At 43.9% G+C, this 18,685-nt stretch overlaps 1 protein-coding gene across 2 annotated transcripts in view; it reads right to left on the bottom strand.

Annotated features, from left to right (window-relative positions):
* THSD4 (thrombospondin type 1 domain containing 4) overlaps positions 1–18,685 on the bottom strand; it is a 676,681-nt gene that overhangs the window by 353,886 nt on the left and 304,110 nt on the right. The gene's annotated exons all lie outside the window — the stretch shown is intronic.

The raw sequence follows: 18,685 nt of genomic DNA, 5'->3' as shown, positions 1-18,685 counted from the left end.
AGAGGGGAACGGCAACCCACTCCGGTATTCTCGCCTGGAGAATCCCATGGACAGAGGAGCCTGGCAGGTTATGGTCCATGGTGTCACAAAGAGTCAGATACAACTAACTATAAAAGCAGTAGTGGTATTGAATAATGATATATATGCTTATGTCCATGAGAGTAATTTAAAAGTCAATCGCCTAGTTACTAACTCAGGCTAACATATTAAATAACCCCTCCCCATCTCAATAATGAAGACGGGGCCTGGTGCCCCTGTCTCCTCTATGATGACCATACTAGTGTATGACTGACGGACATGACGAGGCTCCCTGAGTCCTCTGGGGCACTGCTCAGGTGGTCCCTGGTGAGGCAGGCACGCCCAGGTAAGACCAGCCAGTCAGTTTCTGGGTTTGCCGGCTTTGGCTGGCCTAGCAGGGACCTGGGATTTGACGGAAAATGAACAGAAGGCAAGGAGATTTCTATGTAATCATCAAATGTGTTTACAGCCAGACCCCAGTTTTCACCACCTTTCCTTTTACCAATCCATTCACCCAGCCACGCCTGAAAGCCACCTACATTTAACTTTTCACCACCTTGATTCAAGAATTTGTCAGTTTCTACAGGGCGGTTAATATTACCAGTCGGTCGTTTCCCGATTGATGTATGAGTGCCACCTAGGTGTGATTGGAGGTAACTGCAGGCCACAATCATCCCTCCTCTGTTCTTAGATAGATCTTTGCAGAGAGAGCAAGAAGCAAGGACTAAATTAGGATCCTTGTTACATTTGACTCAATACCGAGAAAATCATACAGATGCAGTTTCTGCAAGACTGGAAAAAATTAGTTAATAAATTTAATTTTCATTCCCGGATGGCTCAGAGGGTAAAGAATCTGTCTGCAATGCAGGAGACACAGATCTCTGGATCGGGAGGATCCCCTGGAGAAGAAAATGGCTACCTGTTCTAATGAAGAGAGGAGCCTGGTGGGCTAGAGTCCATGGCTAGACTGCAGGGTCGGACTGACCTGGAGCACAGATGGATGGATGACCCCAGGATCATATACACTGAAATACTGAATGCTCAGAATGTTAAGGGAGATAAGGATAGGTTATTCCCAAAACAATCTCTACCACTAAATTTCTGCTCAAACTTGGGCAAACGACATCTTTCTGGGCCTCCATTCTTTCCACATTGTCTCCTCAATATTCTCAATGAGGATGTTGGATAGTGTGGTATAAACCCATTCTTATAAGGCTCAGTTCTAGGATGGAACACAATACTGCTGTGTGACAACTTTGAACGGCTGCTATTATGTTTCAAGTGGCAGGTGGGACAATAAGCAAAGAATAAATGATCTTGAGACCCTTTGGAGGTGACTAAGGCAGGCACTACCTAAGCCCACTGCACATTTTCCTGCCTCTCCTTTCCCTAACTAACAGAACCCTGACAATATTTGTGTTGGCAACGTTCCTAGACCAGACCTAGGTCTGGCTAATGGGATGTAACCAGAACTCAACTGCTGAGAAAGCTATTGTTTGAGGAAAAGACACAGACTTAGCTGACAAGCATCCTCGGCACTTCTTCCTGCCTGGAATGTGGACTCAGTGGGGCAGACTGGTCACCCAGTGCTCATGAGGACATGTGGTCACAGGCTACAGTACCAGAAAGCGTCTTGGTCCTTGAAAAGAGCATCTTCACAGGCCTAGGGCCTCTTCCTCTGGAGTTGTTATTCCAGAAAAACACACACCTTTATTTAGTTTTATCACTGTTGTTGGATTTATAAGCATAAATTCATCCCCAACTGACACAGCAACTCAAGTGTTGTTGTTCATTTTCTTACTCAACAAATATTAGAATACACGCTTGTAACCATGCGCCAGTCTAAAACTAACAACCAGGGGGCACTGCGGTCTGGTGAGATAGGCTCTGTGGCAGTGTCACTCATCAGAAGGCCTGGGAGGAAGGGAAGTGGTCAGGAAAGTCTCTCACTCCCCACCCCTCCTCCCCCACAGGTGACTCAGTTGGGTATTCAAGAATTAGCCTGATAAAATGAACCCCCTTAAGAAGGGGGCTTCCCAGGTGGCTCAGTGGTAAAGAATCCACCTGCTAACGCAGGAGACACAAGAGACATGGGTTTGATCCCTGGGTCAGGGTGATTCCCTGAAGAAGGAAATGACAACACACTCCAGCATTCTTGCCTGGAAAATTCCATGGACAGGGGAGCCTGGAGGACTACAGACCATGGGGTTGCAAAGACTCAGACATGACTAGCGAATGAACACACACACACACAGGGCAAAGAGGGCATAGTAGACCCAACCAAATGGGCATTCCCCTTCCTCTGTGCTGACAGTGCCTTGGTTTTCATTCCAGTGCTCCTTTCTCCCTCCCTCTCCCTTTCATGCCTTTGTTAAATCCTTTGTTAAATCCTTTTGCCAGTGATTTCTTTAGGATGGGCCTGAGATTCGGTTCTAAAGAGACAGGAGGCAAATTCTGCTGCGATGCGGTCTAGAAAAGCTTTATTTACTCTTGAAAAGAAGACAAAGAAGAAAGAATGGACTGTTCTTTCTTCTACCGGTCCTCATGTCTGCCCACAATGCTTACACCCATGGCAGATATCCTGACAACAAGGGAAGTGGACCAGAGGAGACCACACTGAGCTTGGCAGACTGGAAAGACGGCAGCTCAGTGGCATAACTTACTTGCCATCTTAATCAAACCTAGACCCCCCAGGTGCCCAGGCCTGTTATGTGAGTTAATAAATCCTCTTAGTGTTTGTCTTTTGGATTGGACTTTCTGTTACTTGCAGCCAAAAATATCCTGCTACGAAGACATTCTGGAGAGAAGTAGCAGCAAATGCTACAGAAACGAGAGATATGACAAGCGATGACCTGTTTTAAGACCTAGAGGTATTAAAGAGCCACATCTAAGGTGATAGAGTAGCTTGATGAAATGGATGTGGGTGCTCAGTTGCTCGGTTGCGTCCTACCCTTTGCGACCCCATGGACTATAGCCCGCCAGGCTCCTCTGTCCATGGAATTTTCCTGGAGTGGGTTTCCTCCTCCAGAGGATCTTCCTGACCCAGGGATCAAACCCACGTCTCTTGCATTGGCGGGCAGGTTCTTTACCACTGCATCGCCTGGGGAGTCCAGCTTGATGAAATGACGCTGCACAATTAAGCAGAGACCTAAAGACCAAGGGAGAACTACAGAGAAATTTCAGAATGTGACACTGGCAATCCTGCATCAGGAGCAACACTAGAAACAGGAAGGCCATGGCAGCGGTTGCTTTACTCACCTACACCAGCGATGAGGGAGACGTGAAGAAGGGAGTGACTAAGAAGAGCAAATGCAGAAACCTAGTGAGGCAGCTCTGGGACCTCAGTCACCACTGGATGGGCGGGGGGGGGAGAGGAGTTGAGGGCGACACTCATATTTCTGGCCTGGATCACTGGCTGGGTGTTGCTCATGGAGATACAGAAGGAAGCATCTGTGAGTGAGATTATTTTCTTTGGGGGAAGTTGGGAGAAAGATAAGAAAAATTCCATTTTAATTATCCTGACATTTGAGGCCCTTATTGGGCATCTAGGTGGAGCCATTCTGCATGCAGTTGCTAAGGGGGTAAAGTATGACTCCATGACTGAAGTCAGCCAAATTTCCCCCATGCTTCATGTTTTGATGTACAAAGAAAGAACAATATCCTAAAGGCCTTGTGTATTTTCATAGGTAATATTTGAAGCCTACCACCTTGAAAAGAACTTTCTGAGGCTTTTAGCCATAAAACTAAACCATCACTTCTTCCCCAGGCAGCCCAACCAATGATCCTGACCAACCCTTGAACTTCAGGTTTGGATATACAGCTCCCTACTTGATCTCACTATTGGAAATGATTGGCAGGATCATCTGAGAAAAGGAAGAAACTCCGGCTGATCAAGTATAAGGAGATTAGAACATGGATCTGGGGTTCCTGTTGTAAATGTGGTTGTAAGGTCAGGGGATACCCAGGTAAGAACTGGTGAAGAATGAACAGATCATACAGTCCAGTAGCTCGAGATGAACAGTGTTGAACAATCTCAGGAGGATGGCACGGCAACCCACTCCAGTATTCTTGCCTGGCCAATCCCATGGCCAGAGGAGCTTGGTGGGCTACAGCCCATAGGGTTGCAAAGACCTGAACACGACTGAAGTGACTGAGCACACAGGTATGTGAACAATCTCGTGGCTGGCTAAACAATAGGGTGACTCATTCACTTGAAGTAAGTACTACGCACTGACTCACTGGGCTGATCAGTGGAGGATCAAAGATGAGTAAGGCAAGGCTGGTCACGGTTCAAGGTATTTCTGGGCATCCATGGAGAGGCAGACATGTAAATCAAAAAGATAATGGAGAATTACAGGTGTCTTGATAGAAGCCTATCTGAGGCACAACAAAAGCCTCCATCTTCTCCTGGGACCAAGAGGAATAGTGTCACAGAAGAAATGATGCCTGATCTGAGTCTTGTCTGGTGAATGGCTATCTGCCATTTGCATAGGGAAGAAGAGACATTCCAGGCAGAAGGTGGGGCGAAGTCTAAAGGCATAAACCAGAGGCAGGGCCTACTCAGACAGCTGTACTTGGTTTGCTGTGGCTGGACTAAGCGCTTCAGAAGCAGAGGTCGGCAGTGGCTCATCACAGTTTGGACTCTGTGGACAGTGACGATGGCAGGCACAGGAGGAGAGTACATTTACTCTGGTGCATATTTTAAAATCTCTTGAACAGCAAAATGATAGCTCAGCTTTCATGAAAGAAAACACGAAAAGAGGCAGGAAGGCCAGTTAGGAGACCCCTGCAGGGATCCAAAGAGCTGAAGACCGGAATTGAAGCAATGGCTTTCAGAAGACAAGAAAGGGGCAGACACAGACGGCTTTAAGAATGCAGAGTGGACAGAACTTGGTCACCATGGATGTGGAGAGGCAAGAATACGGAAGGCATCCGGTTGGTCTGGCGTGGGAAACCAGAAGTATAAAGGTGCCGCCTGTCAAAATCAGAAACGTGATGAACAAGGTGGGAGAGAAACAGGAGCCCAGCTGTGATCCGGTCAGACATCTCCAGGTGGAAATGCACAGTAAAGAATTAGCATCAGTCAGCAGCTCCACACAGCCCTGATGGCAGAGGACACAGTGATTCTCTGGGTAAATTTCTGTCTTCTGACCGACAATTAAAGCAATAAATGATTAGACAAGTTAGGAATGTCACAAGTTAGGAGTATCACCAAAGAGGTGGTATCGGCCTAAGACACTTTAGATTGACTCGGTGCTTTTGCACTTTTCATTTAATACTTCAGAGTGGTGGACTTTGAATATTCTAGATGGAAACAGACCCACAGGTGATCTGACCTGCACTCAACCTAGACATCCCTCCCCAGCACCAGTGCGTCAGCTTGCTCACGTGCCACCCGTGCATCTCTGTATGGCTGCCCGCCCCCCGCCCCGTGCACCCCACATTTAATAGGCATTCACACCATTTTTGAAATGGAGGGCAGTACCACATGAAAAGGGCCATTCCATTGTTGGAAATTTCTGTTTCTTAGGGACATTTTTTTTTAATCTTAGGAACTTTTAAAAAAATGTTGACAAAAGGCCTGTTATCTCAGAAAGTACCCTCAGCCTTAGGAGAGGCAGATTTTTCCATTGAGAGAAAGCCTCTGATCTTCAAGCAATCTATGCAACAGAGGGATGTGTGACAGTCTTCAAGTCTAGGATTTGCCTCAGGTCCTTTCTTCTAAAAAATAAAATAGAAGTATTTGAAGAGCGTTTGCTATGCGGCTTTTGTTTTGAAATGACATTTGCCCGCTGTGCTTTAATTCAGTACATAGCTTAATGGTTTAAGCGATGCTTGCTGTGGAATGGAATGGATTTTAGCTTTGAACATGGCACTTTTCAGACTTTTCAAAAGCACACCAGCACGAGGAATTTTTTTTAACGAGTGATCTGGGATGCTGCAGTTCTGCAAATGCCCAGCAGGGGGAGCTGGGCAATGTAAGTGGAAACTTAAAATTTTTTGTTTCTTGCTTCTGAAATGTATAAGCACTTCTAGGGGGCTGTTTCAATGCTCCCTTGTTGCAAAACCTAACGTTATCACTCCTAATCCCAAATTCCAAAATACATGTGGCTTCCAAGCAATATTGTGTTCACACCTAGAAGGAGAGGAATACGGTTTTCTCTTCATTACAGGTAGAAGCCCAGTTGAGCACAGCCAAGTCATGTCAAGAGACTTGTGGGGAGAGAACAGTTTTGTCTTCTGGACACAAACAGTATTTACAAGCAGCCAGAGCAGCCCAGGGAGGCCACGTGAGGAAGGAGGAAAGACACAGCAGATGGGTCCAATCTCCCCCAAAAGAAATGCTTTAAAAACAAAAATGAAAACAAAGTAAATCTTTCATTCCCTCCTCCCTCCAATTTGTATTTGGAAGGATTACAAACCTGAAGAAAAAGTTGCAAGAACAGTTCCATTAACATCCATGCCTCCTTCCCTTAGATTCAGTGACCAATTTACCACACTTGTATTTTCCCTCTGCTCCCCTTTCTCCTCTCTCTCTCCTATTTATCAATTCCACTGAAATTTTTTTCTTTTTACTGAAGCATAGTTGTAATACAATTTGTGTTAGTTTCTGCTGTCCAGCAAAGAGATTCAGATATATGTATATACATTCTTTTTAAAATCCTTTTCCATTATGGTTCATCATAGGACATTAAGTATAGTTCTCAGTGCTACACAGTAGGGCCTTATTGCCCATCCATTCCATACATGATAATTTGCATCTGTTAACTTCAAGCCCCCAAGCCATCTTTCCCCCTCAACCAACCACCAGTCTGTTCTCTATGTCTATGAGCCTGCTTATGTTTCCCAGATAGGTTCATTTGCATCATATTTTAGGTTCCACATATAAGTGATATCATATGGTATTTGTCTTTCTCTTTCTGACTTACTTCACTTAGCATGATCATCTCTGAAATCCATCCATGTTGCTACAAATTCCATGCTTCCAAAAGACATGTAATTTCAACACTGAACACTAGATGTCACTGTTAACCAGTTCTACGCAATCACCCTTCATAAGGTAAAAGTCATCACCCAGATTAAAGTCACATTTATGTGATACTGTGCTACTTAATCTATAAAAACTGGAACAGCAATAAGACATAGAATTCCATTAAATAATACTGTATGTTTTCTAGTCTCACTTTGAGGGGCTCAAAATTTTTTTTTTTATTTTAAAAAGGCCTGTTTTTCCCCCAAGTGAGAGATAATAGCAAGATGGCATCATGCACCATCGGAATAGCAGGCATTGTCATATATCTGAAACCTCCTATTGGATGTATGACGTCTTCAGACTGGTCTTTTAGAAACTGATTTGAAACCCAAAGGATACAAAGATCTTTCATTCAGGAAAAGCTCATCATAGCTTTCATAAGGGAAATAAGCACACTTCAAGGTTTTGTGAAGTACAGTTTTGAGAAAACAAGGCTGGTATCTGGAAACCAAAAATTCAACCCAGCTCTTTTAATTCACATGATTATATCCAGTTCCTTGACAATCATGGGTCACTACTAATCTTCCTTCCTTAGTTCATTCGCATGAGTTTGGAGATTGGGCAAAAAAGATCTTTTCTCTTGGCACTCTCTCAAGGTTTCATTAGGACATCAGGTATTGCTAAAACTACTAGCATTATGCTGAAAATAAAACACAGGAAAACACAGTAAAAATAAGTAGGAAAATAGTAAATCTCTAACCATCAGGAGATATTGATAAGCTTTAAAGAAATCAATAGGATCCATATACAAACTATGTAAAATTTCTAGACGATATTTCTGTTTATTGAATGACAGAAGAAGGGACCCCAAGACCCAATTTGCTCTTAGGAACCACATTTTTTCCCCTATCAAATCTGGTTTATTCTAAAAGCAAAGAGCTGCTAGAACCTTTATTCTGTGCTTTCAATAAGCCTTAAGAAATCTTCTAATTCCTTTTTTTTTGCCATGGTTTTGCCATCTGGAGTACCTTTCATGATTGTAACTTCTGTCATTCTAGTCCTAAAAGTCATGAAGCATACATTTTCCAATCAAATGAAAATGTATTGTAAATATGAAGTCTTGCTGAAGCCCCTAAATGTAGATGGCTTTTCCAAGAGATGAACAACGAAGGCCATGAGTACAGTAGCTCCAAGCAAACTTACCTTTCCTAAGTTTAAATGCCATCCATTTTATTTCTCTTTCAAAATGTATGTTCTGGTACTCATTTACGAATAGACATACAGACTAATGGAATATACTAGAAAGCCCAAAATACATAGTACATATACACATGCATACATTCAAACATATGGTAATAAAGAGGGAACCCCAAAATAGTGGGGGAAAGATTTATTCAATTATAGTAAAGGCATAACTGGGTAGCCATCTGAAACAAAGTAAAATTGAATCCATACCTCACGTGATACACCAGAATAAATTCCAAATGGATTAATATAAAATGTAAAAGCATAGTTATAAATTACTGAACGAAGACACAGAAGAAAATTTTTAACTTCAAAGTGTCTTTCCATGACACAAAATCTAGAATCAGATAAGAGAAAATTACTAAATTAACCATTTTAAAAAATGTGAAACCTTTGCTTAGCAAATAAATAAATAAAACCACATGAACAAAGACACAGGTCAAAAGGCTACTTGAAGAGAAAAGCCTTGAAATTTACATGTAAAAAAATTCTTTGATGTATGAAAAGCTTCTACAAATTAAGAGAATGATCAACAACCCGATAGAAAGACAGATCGCAGGGGAGGAGTATAAATGCAGGGCTGGGGCTGGAATGAGGCGGGTGAGGCACTTAAGCACAACATTTAAGGAGACCCTGAGAATTTCATTTTATTCAGTGCCTCCTTAAATTTCTGCATCCAAGGCACCTCACTCATCCTACTCCAAGCTGAATGGATCATCTTACTGAAAGGATCTTAAACACAGGAAAAGAACCACAACCTCACTCAAAATAAACACAAATGAAAACTACCCAAGATACCATTTTTCACTTATCAGATTGGCAAAAATCCAAATGCTGGACAACACACCACCCTCAGCTGATGCTGGTCTAAGGGTTAGTTGTTTCAACCTCTCCGGAGAGCAATTTGCCACCCACTGGGCATTAAAATCACAAATCCATATGGACTCTTGACTTACTTCTAAGACTTCACCTTACAGATACAGACAAACATAAAATCGACTTACACACAGGAGTATTTATTGTAGAATTCACTGCTGGTAACGGTAAAAGATTGGATATGACCTAAATATGCATCACAGTTAAATAAATTATGGTTAGTTTATATAGTGCAGCACCACGCCACTGTCAAATGAAGGGGTATGTGCTTTAGATATTGAAATGGAAAGTTGCCCAAGATATACTGAGTAAGAAAAGCAAGGTCCATGTGGTAGCCAAGGGGGAGGGGGCGGGGAGTGATGGACTGGGAGTTTGGGGTTGGTGGGTGCAAACTATTACTTATAGAATGGATAAACAAGGTCCTACTGTATAGCACCGGGAACTATTAATATAGCCAATATCCTGTGATGAACCGTAATGGAAAAGAATATAAAAACAGAATGTACATATGTGTAACTGAATCACTTTGCTGTACAGCAGAGATTGGCACAACATTGTAAATCAACTATACGTCAATTTAAAAAAAAAAGCACCTGCCTTAAAAAAAGGAACTATCAGAGGGGTTATTTCCTGTTGGAGAATGGGAATCTGGGTGGATGGAGACAGAGGATCACTTTTTTTTTATATTGGAGTCAAGTAAATATATTATTATCTATTAAAAATATGAAATAAAAATGTGTTTTCCTCTGGCACTGGTGTCCTCATATATCTATTTCTACCGAGATGCATGACACCTCAGGATATTTTTCTGAAGCTTGTCTCTCACCCTAGCAGAGCTGCTCACTACTTGGTGTGACCTGACTTTTGGCAGAAATGTAAACAAGATGCCCAAACTAGGAGTCAGGGTAATAGGCTTTCAGGCTGTACTGAATCACTATGAGGCTAAGCAGCCTACTTTCTAAGTCTGATCCTGTGTCAATATTATCGATTAAGAATGTAGGCTGACTCAGCAAGAAAGTGCAGAGGAGCCAAGGGGACAGAGGGAGACCTTGGCTTGTTAGTCCGAATAGACACTGCCTCGTGGCTTCCATACGCAACACAGTTTTCTGCATCCCTAAATATTTTTAAGATATTTATTTATTTGGCTGCACTGCATCATAGTTGTGGCCGGTGAGATCGCTGATCTTCATTGTGGCTGCAAACTCTGTGGGATCTAGTTCCCTTGAAGAGGAAAAGTTAAAATTTTACATAACCTCCTGCTCCTTCTGCCTCTGTAACTCAGCTTGCTCCTTGCAAAGTCTGGATCACGTACGTCTCAGAAAGTGGGGACTCACAATACTAGGAACTGGAGCTTATCTCATTCACCCTTGTCCTGCTCTTTGCAATCGCCCAGCCCCTGCAAACCTGCTTCATCATGCCTGCCCGTGTATAAAAACTCTGTAACCCCTTTGTTCAGGGCTCAGAGCTTGGAGTGTTAACTCCTCTGGGCCCGCCGGTGTAATAAACTGAGGTTCTCCAACTCTCCAGGTGTGGTGCTTGGTTTCCTGATTTCTACAACACCCTGACCAGGGATCTATCTCAGGCCCTCTGCATTGGGAACGTGAGTCTTTGCTCCTGGACCACAGGGAAGTCCCCCTGACATTGTTGTATACAGTGAGTGCTGCGTCACTCTGCAGCCTCTGTATCCGACTCAGCGGTGCTCCTAGACTGTATTTGGTTCAGGGCAGGAATAGGGATGGATTGGGGCAAAGGTGGACCGCCTGGCCCAGGGGACTTTGCTGAAGTTTCATATTCTCAGTAACACGTGCCATTCAGCACCCTTGCCAATTTGGTTAAGAATATTTCTTAAGTTCCCTTTGGGGGAAAGCGGTCCCTTCCTTCAGAAGAACAGGGGAAAGGGACTCAAAAATCCTCTCTCTTCTGACACTCTGGTACAGGATGGACCATCGGGAAGGGCAGGTTGGAGGCTTTGTACACCCTACCCCAATTTCACCTGAGCAAACCTTCTCTCACCTGTTTTAATACTGTAGATCCTGGCTGACCCCCAAACCTGTTTTCGACCCATAATACCTCCTAGGTATTTTCTAGGGCAATCTTTTTTGGCTTAGACAATGACTCAGTGGAGGACATGCTCTTGCTAAAGCCAGCATTCACCCAGGAAAACGTGAATACTATGGAGGAAAGAAGGATGGCACCATCAGCGGGGGACCAGATTCACCCAAGGGCAGGGAGCAGAAGGAAATACGAGATAATCACCTCGGTATCTATGAGTTCCTGAGCACCGTGAGTGTCCTGGGTCCTGGCTGGAATCCTGACACACATTTCCTCCAATCCCTGGACAGGTATGGCTGGTAGTACTGCCTGCACTTGTAATGCAGAACGCTGCTTGCCTTGGAGACCTTCCCCTGACACCCATCTAAGGTATGCCTCTCACCACTGTTCACTATTTCAGTTTCCCAATCAACGTCACAGTGCTCATCAGAATTTGCCATTCTTTTGTCTGTTACTGAAAGTCACGCAGTCATGTCCAAGTCTTTGCGACCCCATGAACTGTAGCCTGTCAGGCTCCTCTGTCCATGGAATTCTCCAGGCCAGAATGCTGGAGTAGGTAGCCATTCCTTTCTCCAGGGGATCAAACCCAGGTCTCCTGCATTGCAGGCAGATTTTTAACAGTCTGAGCCACCAGGGAAGCTTTTTGTTTGTTAACTGACGTTTTTATCACTTTCTCCATTAAATTTTAAGCTCAGTGTCGGGAGGAACTATTTTCATCTTTCCCATTTTTTTTCTTATCTCCAGTGCCTAGCCCAGTATATGGCTGGGAGCAGGCTATACAAAAAATATAAGACTATTTGTTGAAAGCTCGAGGAGGAGGGGATATACGTATACATATAGCTGATTCACTTTGTAGCAGAACTAACACAACATTGTAAAACAATTATACTCCAATTTAAAAAAAGATGAATTAATTACGTGTGTTGCTTGGGTTGTTGATTAATGCTTCGTTAATCCTATTCTTGATCATTCTTAGGAAAAGAGGTTTGGAAAGTTATTTTCTAACTTGCTCTTTGGTGCATTCATTGACATACTTTAAAAATGTATTCAATTTATTAAAAAATCTTAATACCTTAAGTGTCAGGGGAAATACTGGCTAAAACCGCCTGCCCTGGCCAGGGCAGATGCTAGCTACTTGTATGAGTTAACTTAGAATAGAAAGTCCTGGTAAGGAACTCAGAACTAACAAGCCACCACTAACCGGGAAAATTTGGGAAAGATCAGAAGAAGACAGGAGATGCCAGTCCATCTGTCCTACCAACCTCCCAGAATCCTTCTTGCTGGAACCCATCTTGGCTGAGGGATGGGAAGGGCCCTGAGTCAGAATGACTGGCCAGAGGCAACCCAGAAACTAATCTCATCACCATAAAACCCAAAACCGTGAGCCACATAGCGGAGCAGTCCTCCTGGGTTCCGTTACCCCACTGCTCTCTGCCTGGGCGCCCCTTCCCAATAAAGTCTCTTGCTTTGTCAGCACGTGTGTCTCCTTGGACAATTCATTTCCGAGTGTTAGATAAGAGCCCACTCTTGGCCCTGGATGGGATCGCCCCTCCTGCAACAAAAGCACTGAGGATACAAATATGTATAACACTCCCTCAGCTTCAGGAGTTCAGACACATGTCAAAGCAACTGTAGCATAATATGATAAGCATTTTAATACTCACAAGCAGAAAGTACTCTTAGAACACGGTTTGCTTGGGGTGGAAATACAACAGGGAATCCACCAAGTCACATAAGCTCAGAATTCAAGCAAAGTAAAAGACCTCCACCCTCTTTGAAGGCTCAATTCATGCACATGTCTGGCACAGGTCGGAACACTTTACTCAATGCAACTGACTCTCTTGGTTTCATTCAAGTATAACAAGAGAACTCTGAGCAGAGCCCACAGAATACAGCCACTGAACAAAAGAGAAAGAGAAGAAGCAACCTGGGGGCAAATAGGCAGAGAAAGGAGCAGGGCTGTTTGGTTCAGGCAGTTTATAACAGAGGAGAAGAAACTTGGCGCCTGAAAACAGGGGCGCACAGAGATGCCTACGCCCATCATGTCATCCTTTTTGGTCACGGCAACACTCTGGTCCAGAGCTTATCTCTGAACATGTGGAAAGAGTTACCTTGCTGTAATTTATTGAATAAATATGAAACTGTCCACTGATGTGTCCTGATGGAGCCGTTGGAAGCTGAGCGGTGCCCCAGCTGGGAGAGGAGGTGTGAAGGCTCCCCCGCCCCCGCCTGTCCCTGAGGATGGGTAGATGGCAGAAGGCAAAGGCTGACCAGGCTACTGGGAGGGCGGTGAGTGTCAGAAAGGGCTCTCTCCCGCCACAGCAGAAAGCACCGTGGGAGAGACTGCACTCTCACACTTGCTTAGCTTCTTCCTGTCATTAACTCTGTCTGGACTCAAGAAATTCAGTGTGAGCAAAATTAAAAGCAAGATGAGGGAGACAGAAGCCTGGGGAGGTGCCAAGAATTCTGCCTGACATTCAAAGCCTTGGGTTCTGGGGATTTGGCCAAGGGGGCTCCACGTCCCCATGCGACCAGCCTTCCACTGCCCATCAGGCCAAAAGGAAAAGCTCTGGCTGGATTTAAGATGAATTTCATTTGCTAAAACCCAACAGACTGAGTCGCCAAGTACCTCAATTCATTTACACATTTATTTTAAGCACCTATTGAAAAGCAAAGTGCCTGGAATTGCTCCCGGCCTGGATGGGTGGTAGGCTGGGGAAATGGGAACAAATAAGTACAAGAAGTGGGAACAGAAGAACAGAAACAGTGTTCAAGGGGGTCAGCCAGTGGCTTTTGAGCAGAGTCCACTGGGTGGTCCAAGAGTGGACAAGGGATGGCTCTCCAGGCTGACAGTGTGTTCTTGCTTCTGGAGGCACAGCCTGAACGCCTGCTGGGTCAGGGACCAACACGTCCCAGCTCGGCCAGCATCTAGGCCCTGGACTTTATTCCGCAGAAAATGGGGAGTCACAGATGGAATTTAAGCAAGAGAGGCATATCCTAATGTGTATTTTAGAAAGACAGTTTGCTTTGGAAAGAGGTGGTGAGGAAAATCAACTCTGAAGAGGGGAGACACTTGAAGCACAGGAGTTTCATCCTGTCACATTTAAATTGCTTTCTGTTCTGATTAACAATTCACTGAAAAAGCCAATTCTAATAGCCAACTCTCCATGTAGCACTCATGGTGTCCAACTCATTTTATCTTCATAACAGTCCTCCTTAAAATGGGGACTAATAATTCCTATTGACTGAGTTATTGTGAAGACACACGGCTTAAGGAAATCCTTCTGTATGAACAGCACACAGCAGAGTGTCTGGCACAAGGCAAGCTCTCAGAGGGGCTCCTTGCTGTCTGCATCAGCTCCAACACATTCCTGCATGAAGGTTTTGCATAAGCCTATTGTTGTATTTTATTTTTTGGCATCAGCCTATTATTTCAAGGTACCTACTCACGGACTGTTTCTTTACCACCAGGGAAGAAGGAGGGAAGAAGGGTGGGTCTTGGGGGTGATTCTGATTCTTTCAGGATCATTTAAATGTGAAAGCCTGAAGTTTCTGAAAGGCTGGTCTCCAGGGAGCTAAGGTGACTTTTTTTTTTTTTTTTGGTGGGGTTTTTTCCTTTTTAGTTTTTATCCAAGGGACCCTGTTCTTTCAAATGCCTGCCATACTTTTATAAGCAAAGTTTCACCTATTTTTATTAAGTTGTCAGCAAAAATAGCATGCACATGATCAAACCATGAAAATGTAGAATTTTTTAGACAGAGTTTGAAACTGAGATCAAGTAAAAAATAATCATTGCAAGTTAACATGATGCTTAACGATAGAAACGATTTCTGCGCTGTTCTCTATTAATTAGACATAAATGCTGTCCCATTCCCATCAATGCCAATCATAAGTGGATGGGGCAGAGACTTCTCTGAAGACTGGCCAGAGATTCCTATTTGATGTTCAGAGGGATGAGGTTAAGATGAAGAAGAAATCTCTGTGGATTTCAGATACACTTTCTTGCTTTAGGAAAAGTCAGGACTAGAGCTCTCCCTTCAAAGCCTAGCTATCAAAATGCAGTCCTTAGCCTGGAGCCAACATTTGGGATCCTTCACTGCCTGTCAAGAAAGGAAGTGTCACACACTTCTGAGGGACTGGAGAGGAATTCCCATGTTCTCCAACCCTGAGCCCAAGGACTTCTGCGTTCTTACAAGCCTGGCTTCTCTTGCAACTCTTGGATCGAAAACATCAATGGAGCTCCAGCAACAGGGTAAACACAGGCTGGCCAGGGAGCACTCCATGGGCACTGGAAGAGCCTTCCAGCTTGCTCTGGGTGGGCCCGGGGCCTTCCTGGGGCTTGGTGTTGGGAGCACGCCCTTCTCCCCCAGCCACTCTTGTGTGGGTTGAGCTCATATTCTCAGTTAGTGCTTGTCACTTTTCATTAGCTTTCGTTGCAGGCCTGGGTTTGCTTTCTCCTCTCTGCGGCTGGCAGAGGCTCTGAGAAGCTAGTCCAGATGCAGACACTCCTGTTGGAGAGTGATAGCCCTCCCAGCCACAGGTCAGAGAGGCAGAGATAGCAATTTGAATTCTGGGCTTCCAATCAAATATTAAAAAAGGGCACTCTACCCTTTGAAAGTTACAGAGTAAACAGAACTTAGCCTGGGAAGCAAATGCACTTCTGATTATTTAAACTGAAGTTCTAGTGAGGACATGACAGTCAGTTGTTCCAACAACGTGTATGAGCAAATTTTGGGTAAATACACAGAGAACAAATACGAAGTAATATCAAAGTTGTCCTTATAACATCAAATTCCTGTTCATCTACTCACATCCTGGGGCTATCTGTCTCGGTCTTCTCGCAATTACCATCTTCAAACTGTGTTGTCCGACACCGTCCAGTTCAGTTCAGTTCAGTTCAGTTCAGTCACTCAGTCGTGTCCGACTCTCCGCGACCCCATGAATCGCAGCACGCCAGGCCTCCCTGTCCATCACCAACTCCCGGAGTTCACTCAAACTCATGTCCACAGAGTCGGTGATGCCATCCAGCCATCTCATTCTCGGTTGTCCCCTTTCCCTCCCGCCCCCAACCTTTCCCAGCATCAGAGTCTTTTCCAGTGAGTCAACTCGTCGCATGAGGTGGCCAAAGTATTGCAGTTTCAGCTTTAGTTTTCATCAATTAGTAAGAATTCATACCCATATGTCCTTATTAGTATTTGGTTTTCTTTCGTATCATCAGCTTAGAGATACTTAAGGCAATACTAAGAAAACAAGCTCCCCCACTGCAAATAGACCACATTTCCTCTTCCTTCCAACTCATCTCACCACTCTGTATCTACATTTCTGGCTCTTTGTGAACTCTGCTTTAATCAAAGAGTCCTTTAAAACTTTGCTACTCCAAATATGATCCATGGACCAGCAGCATCAGCACCACATGGGAACTTGTTATAAAAATAGACTATTCAGGACTTTCCCCAGACCTACCGTAGAGTCTAACATCGCCTGGAGAGTCACACTACAGCACAGGGACACTGCCTCAAAAGGTAATGTGAACACATGAACCCCAGGGCTCACTGCAGCACTACTTACAATAGCCAGAACATGAAAGCAACTTAGATGTCTACCAAACAGAGGAACAGATAAGCTGGGGTACATGTGTACAATGGAATATTACTCAGCCATAAAAAGGAACAAATGTGAATCAGTTGAACTGAAGTGGCTGAACCTAGAGCCTGTTATACAGAGTGAAATAAATCAGAAAGAGAAAAACAAATATCATATACGAATGCATATATATACATGGAATCTAGGAAAATGGTAGCGATTAACCTATTTGAGGGCAGGAATAGAGACACGGACGTGGAGAATGGACTTGAGGACACAGCTGGAGGACAGCAGGGAGCGGATTGAGGAAGCGGCACCGCCCATCCGCCACCACGTGTCAGACAGACGGCTGGTGGGACTCTGCTGTATGGCACAGGGCTCCAGCCTGGTGCTCTGTGACGGCCTAGAGGAGTGGGGTGGGAGGCGCGGTGGGGGAGAGGCTCAGTAGGGAGGGGGATATGTGTACATACAGCTGAGCTGTGCTGTTGTACTAGCACAACACTTTAAAGCAACCGTCCTCCAATTTAAAAAAACAAATTTAAAAATAGAAAAGCTTTTAAAGTTGCAGCCAAAATATATAAGGAAAAATTATTATAGAGATGTATCTGTCAATTAAAGTATTTTAATTTTTCTGCAAAATAGGATAATGTGAATCTCACAAATCTATAATCTGTTAAAAAATTCAAATACTTCAGCATAAAAAATTCAGATACAACAGGTCATATGTGGGCATAAGTGAACATAATACTAGGAAAAGCCAGCCTGCTTTACCAAGCACCAGACCTGATATGAGGACCATATGTGTATTAGCTCATGACTCTTCACTACAACGCAGGAGGTAGGTACCATCCTCCTCGTGTTGTAGGTGATGTAAGGGCACAGACAGCTCACGAAATTTGTGCAAGGTTACATAGTCAATGATGAAAGAAGTAGGATTTGAATCCAAGCAGTCTGACTTCAGAGGGCATGTTTTTAACCACCACACTATAACATCTCTCAGCAGTGTGCACTTGTATTCAGGAAATTAAACAGTTGATTCAGGATCTATAAAGTGCATCATTTTAGGCTCAGTTAACATTTAGAAGAAGGGACTAGTTGAGTCAGAAATCACAAACTCTAATGCGACTTCCTTCAGTATTATCTGAAGACAGTAAGGATAGAGGGGATGAATGAAACCCAGTGGTTTTTTCCAAAGGAGTCGAAATTGGGGCCAGATGGGTCTCAGCCTCCAGTGTGTACCCCACAATATTCCTTGCCTCTTTTGAACCCCATCTCAAAGCTTTGTGGGTTTCTTGTCTGTCCAAAGGCAACTTCACATGCATCAAATATCAAATGACAGCTTTTCCCTTTCTTTATTCACAATCTTAGACTATCCATGTTGTTGCTATTTAGTTGCTGAGTCCTTTCCAACTCTTTGCAACCCCATGGACTGTAGCCCTCCAGGCTCCTCTGTCCATGGGATTCTCCAGGCAAGAATACTGGAGTAGGTTGCTATTTCCTTATCCCAGGGATTTTCCCAACCTAGGTATCGAACCTGCATCTCCTGCATTGCAGGCAAATTCTTTACCACTGAACCACCTGAGAAGGCCCAGAATATTCATACAGCTTTGATAAATGATTTTGTATTCTATTTAAAACCTCATTAAGAAAAAGGCTGGAGGGGGAAGGAGGTGCTTATAAATCATACTTGAGTAGCTCTAATACTAAACAGTGCAGCAATTTACATTGAAAGTATAACAGGAACTTTTAGATGTGATAGCCAAAGAGCTCTTCCTTTGATGAAACTCAGTGCTGCCTGCGATTGAGTGTTAATTAAGATAGAATCTTAGCCTGGGCTCCAAAAAGTCATTTACCTGCTAGAGTCAGACCTCCACTCTTACATTTATAAATGAAAGCAGGGTGGACGTCCAGGCCCCAATGAATATGACTGTGGAACTG

This window comes from Moschus berezovskii, chromosome 9, assembly GCF_049115385.1.
Source record: "Moschus berezovskii isolate FMDL1 chromosome 9, NW_MosBer_1.0, whole genome shotgun sequence".
Lineage (NCBI taxonomy): Eukaryota > Metazoa > Chordata > Mammalia > Artiodactyla > Moschidae > Moschus > Moschus berezovskii.
Note: the sequence above shows the minus strand (reverse complement) of the source record. Positions and strands in the feature narration are given on the sequence as shown.